This window comes from Idiotropiscis lumnitzeri, chromosome 6 (genome assembly GCF_059441095.1).
Source record: "Idiotropiscis lumnitzeri isolate Australia: NSW breed Sydney's pygmy pipehorse chromosome 6, RoL_Ilum_1.0, whole genome shotgun sequence".
NCBI classification, from domain to species: Eukaryota; Metazoa; Chordata; class Actinopteri; order Syngnathiformes; family Syngnathidae; genus Idiotropiscis; species Idiotropiscis lumnitzeri.
This window is the reverse complement of record NC_142396.1, coordinates 12,605,475-12,611,474: the sequence shown is the minus strand read 5'-3', so window position 1 is coordinate 12,611,474 and position 6,000 is coordinate 12,605,475. Positions and strand designations below refer to the sequence as shown.

Here is a 6,000-nt window from a genome sequence, read left to right as displayed (position 1 = left end):
TTTTTAACCCTCTCACTTCTAGTCGCTTCTCTGAGGCTTTGAGTTCCTTTTTCAAACACAGAGGAACTCAGCTCTAGGTTGGACTCATGCTGCTGTACTAGACTGGATTTGGTGGCTCTCTAAAAAAAACGGTTCATTCAAAAGTCAAACCTGGGCCCTAGTTTCCTGACAGAACTCGTGCAGTTAATCAGGAGAGCCGCAGAAAGACCTGCATTATATATAACTATACTATTAATACCTATTGACTCAGTTTTTTTCTGTCTTCTCCTGATGTGTGCTATAGATTCCTCCATTTTTTTTTTATTGCAAAACTTGATACTTGCCATGGCTTCAAACATCACATTTAAGCTCTCTATACATGTCCCTTGTTCGGCGGTGTTAAATTCTTTTGAAGCTGCTTCTTGAGGTTTTTAAAAAAAAATGTGGCTTGCCAGATTAAACCATGTGCGTCCTTTCTTTCAGGAGGTCCTTCCAAGTATTAGTCAATCTGTACTGAATTATATGGGCGGCATGGTGTCCGACTGGTTAGCATGATGGCCTCACAGTGCAGAGGTCGTGGGTTTGATTATGGCCTTCCCGTGTGTAGTTTGCATGTTCTCCCCGTGCCTGAGTGGGTTTTCTCCGGGTACTCCGGTTTCCTCCCACAGTCCAAAACTATGCATGACAGGTTGATTGGATACTCTAAATTGCCGCTAGGTATGAGTGCGAGCGCGACCGGTTGTCCGTCGATGTGTGCCCTGCAATTGGGTGGCAACCAGTTCTGGGTGTCCCCCGCCTACTGCCCAAAGACAGCTGGGATAGGCTCCAGAAACTTTCAAAATATAAGCAGCTTGTATTTTACGCTTTACTTTCTCAGTCATAGCGCAGGATCTTAACAATAAATCAGAAAATTGCATTTTTATTTATTTTATTTATTAGAAAAAGCAATCCCATAGCACAGCTGGACTTCTAATAGCTACATGTGATTTTTTTTTGTTTATTTTATTTCTGCATCACAATGTGTTTTCGAAAACACATTTTCAACCTACATTATAAACACCGTAACTGAATTATTTAGGGACGTTAAACTTCATGAAGCCATGGCTCTTTTATGGAAGGCACGCTTGCTTGTCGTCTGCCTCGACTCTCTAATGAAGGTGTATTTGAGTCAGGCTTTTTGTTCAGTTTTGCCAGCTTGTCTCAGTCCATTATCGTTGCATTGCCTACTCTCAATAATGTGCGTATTACTTTATCAATTTAACACAGCGACAGTGAAGAGTAGTCATTCTTTGACTTCTTCATACACGATAAAACAACCAATTCCCAGGTCCATCTCCTTTCAAATAATCGTTTGCATGCATTCAAAATGCAACTGCACATTTGCACGCTCTTAAATGCACACCATCGCCCCACAGATGGTGAAATGCCTTTTAAAGCCATTTTAGTCAATGAGTAGGGTGGGGAAAGTCATCCACCATGAAAATTGCAGGAACAAAAGCTACAAACCTTGGCAGAATACATTCATGTGTGAGGTTGTGGCTTCTGTATGGTACTGGAAATTTCTATACTTCAGGTACACCCTGGACTGGTCACCAGTTACTCACAGGGCACATTGAGACAAATACCTTCAGTCAAATTTATTTATATACAATACAACTCAATAATAACACAACTTTATTTGTATATCACAACAACTGGTAGCACATAATCACAGAAAAGTCGACCCAGAAATGGACAGGCCATTCGGGAAACTCTCAAAATTCCCAGTGTCCACCACCCATGATGCTGTCGGGATGACAGCGTTTTCAATGCTAATCGCTGCCCTGATCCTGATATAGCAATATTAAATATATATATATATATACATATACATATATATATATATATATATATATATATATATATATATATATTTGAAAAAGCAAATGTAAAAATATGTAGGAATAGTAATCAAAGCTTATTTTTTGCTTGCATGCATCCCCCATCATATTGTAAGAATCCAATATTTGTCAGATGTTGTCACTCAAAACCTTTATAATTTTTGAGACAGAAACCAGACAATATAATTCTGTTCTTGAGTCTAAAAATATGAAAGCGATTAAGGTTGTTGCTTTATCTTATTTATTTAGGATTTTTGTTTAAAAAAAAAAAACCCTCACCCCCCTGACTCTTCTTTGACTCTTTTCTCTGTGTATGAAATACGTATTAATAACTGTTTGGTTTGTTAATGTTAATAAAGCTTATGAAAGAAAAACACTATCTCACTTTCACTGTACTGTCCCACTTCCTTCCGAAAGTGCCCCCACCCCAGTGAAAGAAGAGACGATGAAGGGAGGACCTCAGAGTTGAAACCCGCCCCTGTAAACAAGTATTGGGGCGTGGTCCAAACTCCTCTCCGACCAATCGCAATCCACGCTGAAAAGTTGTAAACAAGCCCGACACGCTGCTTTAAACTCGACGTTTGCGTTTAAGAGGAAAAAAACGAGGAAAACGTAGGTGCTACGCGTGAGGCATCGAAAAAAAAACACAAAAGAGGTGAGTAAACTGTCTTTCAAATGTCGTACACTTGCATATTTACGAATTTGGCGTGTAAACGTGCGTGCGTGTGCGCGTGTTTGTGTTCGTGTGGCGTGTTTGTGTTCGTGTGGCGTGTTCTCGTGATTCGAAAGTGAAGTAGTGGTGCAAAGCTTCTGTGAACAGCTGACACGAAAGCGTACAAGGGCGGATAAACAAACAGATTTGTCTTTTTGACACCCCACCCCACTATTGCATGACATTTTTGCTCAGTTGGGACAAGTTTGTCATATTCGTATGAGAAGTGCTTGTTTCTCACGAGGCAAACATTTGCACAAGATGACTTCGGCACGCTACTTGTGCTACTAGTGAAGCACTAAACGTTAAGTAGTTTGTTGACTTATAATCACTAACCAATGGGCGTCTGGTGTCAATTCAACATCAATATGACGTCAGTTGAATGAATTTGATCTATGAGTGTGCTGAATGGCTTTAATATTGAAGACAACCCATTACTAGTACGACATAGAACTTGATTGATATCAAGGATATTGAAAATACAGTGTTGTAGTGTTGTCGTGGTTTCTTTGAGTTGGAGATATATAGTATTGTAACGTTGTATAATAAGTCAGGCCAATTTGTCCATCAGCGAACACTTTTATTATTCAGCCAAAAATTGTTGCTGTTGGCCGCAACCACGCTGATCAGACCAAAACCAAACACAACGACAACGACATGACGTTCACTCCCCTGCTGCCTTCACAGCCTCCACAGAAAAGAGGAAAACACAGAACCCTTGAACTATTTACAAAGTCGCTACAGTATCCTTATAGTAAAGAACACTTGGTGTGGAATGAGCATGGGACTTGTCCATATTCCTAAATTAACACATTAGTATTTTCGTTTGAATTCGCTATAAATTGTCCCTTGTTGCACCAAAAAGTGATGTGATGTAACAAGTTGGCTGTTGCATTGTGGATTATTCCTCTGTTTCTGTGTTACTTTGAGCAACAGTGTAGAAAAGTTTTCACTCTGAGCGGATGTGGGCAAAATTCAAGCTGCTGAACATTCACATGTGCATGTTGTGAGCTCCCTTGGCAGAACCATCCAAGTGAGGAGGGGCTGAGGAAGAAACGGGGAGGACGAAGCTTCCTGTAAGCTTTGAGTTTTGGCAGGAATTCAAATGCTGAGACAACTGAGTCTGATTTTCAAGAACTTTGGGCAATTTGACAGAAATTCTAAGAAATGATAGTTCAATAATAAGGTGCATTATTTCTCCTTACTCTTCACTGATTTGTCTATTTACATGAAAAGCTAAACACATACTAAGGGTGACGGGTGAGCTAGAGCCTTATAATTCCGTTTATTAAAAATATTAATGCTTTGGCAAAAAAATAAATAAAATAAAGGTTAGCATAGCACCTTATTACCGTCCAAACATGTGGCTCTGTGTAAATTCGCGTCTGCTCTGTAAAAGTGATGAGGGCCAAAATTTTGGTGGAACTAATACAGATGTCAGACTACACTAATGTAGCCTGATTTTCGGTCAACAGGCGTGTTGCAGACAAAACTAAAGTCTGGCATGTCAGAAATGTTGTATGTCTTGACACATAGTGGGGGAGGTGGATAATATGGACAAAATAGGAAAATAAATGTAGCATTTGAACTCATGCTACGTTTGCTAACTGCAAAGCCATTAGCGAACAGCTGATTAACAAACATGTCATTAAACAAATTTGTTAACTACTTTTAGGAGAATAGAGGAACAAAATCTTGTAGTGTGACAGCGCGAATGTCGTGAACGACAAAAAAAAATTAGTAATGACTTTAATTGGTCAGTACATGAACCCTGAGGAACTATGATTTCAGTTTCAGTCATTAAAATGGCCGCCCTCTGATATGGATAAAAACAGATGGATTTTGCTGTTTAATTCATCTAAATCAACATTTGCGCAAACAAAAAAATCGTGGGCAACTGTCCCTTTTCTCTCAATATTTGATCATTTTATTTAGCAGCTCGACTGGATGCATTTCTTATTTGATATGAGTCTGTTTAATGTCACTTAAGAATAAAGTGAGAAAGGGTAAGCAGTCATAGAGTATTGGATATTTTTGTTTTTCAATAGAATGACGAAGCGTGGTGGATCATCATTGTGAAATAAAGTGGCCTTTGTCATGATAGATCTTTTTTTTTTTTTGCACATCATCCAGCAGAAACTATATAATGTGTAATGAAAACTTTGCTTGAGTTCCATTTAAAGGAATGAAGATGCCTCATATTGAGATGAAAGTTTCTTTTCAGGTTGAGATGCCCCCGCAGATAAACAACAAGTGCACTGACGTCACTGTTTCCTGTCAAAGCGGCAGACAGGGTTGCCGTGTTTTGGTGTGTTAAATGCACAATGCGGCCGTGCTGTGAGTGTGCTGCTTTTAATAAGAGTGAGTCATCTACATATAGCATTCTTTGGTTCTTGTGTGGGAAATTCATTTCAGAGTGCTGCTTAGTTTCACGATGGCAATCAAAGGGAAGACGTCTCTGAAAGAGGAATACGGTTGTCACATTTCAGACGCATTGTCAAACAGATTGTTACCTTTGTCCACAATGTTAGTATTCCGACAGGCCCTTGTTTGCACATAATGTGTAGCAAGTTATTTTGACGGCTGAGAATGGTATACAAATAGGGTTCATCAGTGTCTCCTAATTTGATTTTGTGTGGAGGTTTGTTGATTTATAAGTGTTATTAATGCTCCCTTGTGTATTAAATTAAATGGATACAAAATAGTATTGTACTGAAAGAGAAAGCTAAAACCCATTCATCATTTACTGGCTGATATAATTCTGAGTTGCAGTGCGCAAAACGGACTGAGGAGGGCACCAATACACCACAGAAGCATCAAGCCTGTCTTGGCCATGAACACGAATAAACAGAAACACTGCCGCCATCAGCAGAGAGAGCTTTTAATTCGATTTAACCACTTTGCTGGTCGGAAAAGTGGAATTGCTTTGAAACCTGTAGCAGCATTGCTTCTGTGGCATACACCCTAAATATTACTTTGTTACTGCCTAAATGTATTATGACTGTATTGTGTTACTTTTGTAATGTGCTACCCGGAACAATATTTACAAGTGTTCATGAATCTCTGATGGCGGGGTTGTTGTCTGTAAATGAATGGATTGAACAATTGATTAACAACCGCTTTAGTGCTACAATCTGTTTGGAGCTTATTTTGCCTTATGACCTTTAAACCATACTCATATTAGTTTGACTGAAGACATATGGCAAAACTGCTTTATTGTGTATGCGGTGACCTCGTGAAAGGATTTAAAAGTTTACTCAGCAGAACAAGTTTGCAAACTCTCCAACGTACTCGCTTATTTAGTCAAACTCTCACATTGTACTGAAGAATGCGGCGCCGATGTGTTGGTGCTTTTAAAGCTTCTTTTATGGCTGTTTAAATATATTGTGGTTTTTTTTTAGTTGGTTGGTGTGTACAGTGCGTCTGCTC

General features: G+C 39.2%; 1 long non-coding RNA gene across 1 annotated transcript in view; it reads left to right on the top strand.

Moving 5' to 3' along the window:
* The first annotated feature begins 2,390 nt into the window (after positions 1-2,390).
* LOC148335299 (uncharacterized) overlaps positions 2,391-6,000 on the top strand; it is a 126,749-nt gene continuing 123,139 nt past the window's right edge. Inside the window, exon 1 of the long non-coding RNA XR_015844112.1 lies at positions 2,391-2,514. This is a non-coding gene — a long non-coding RNA (uncharacterized LOC148335299). The remainder of the gene's footprint in view (positions 2,515-6,000) is intronic.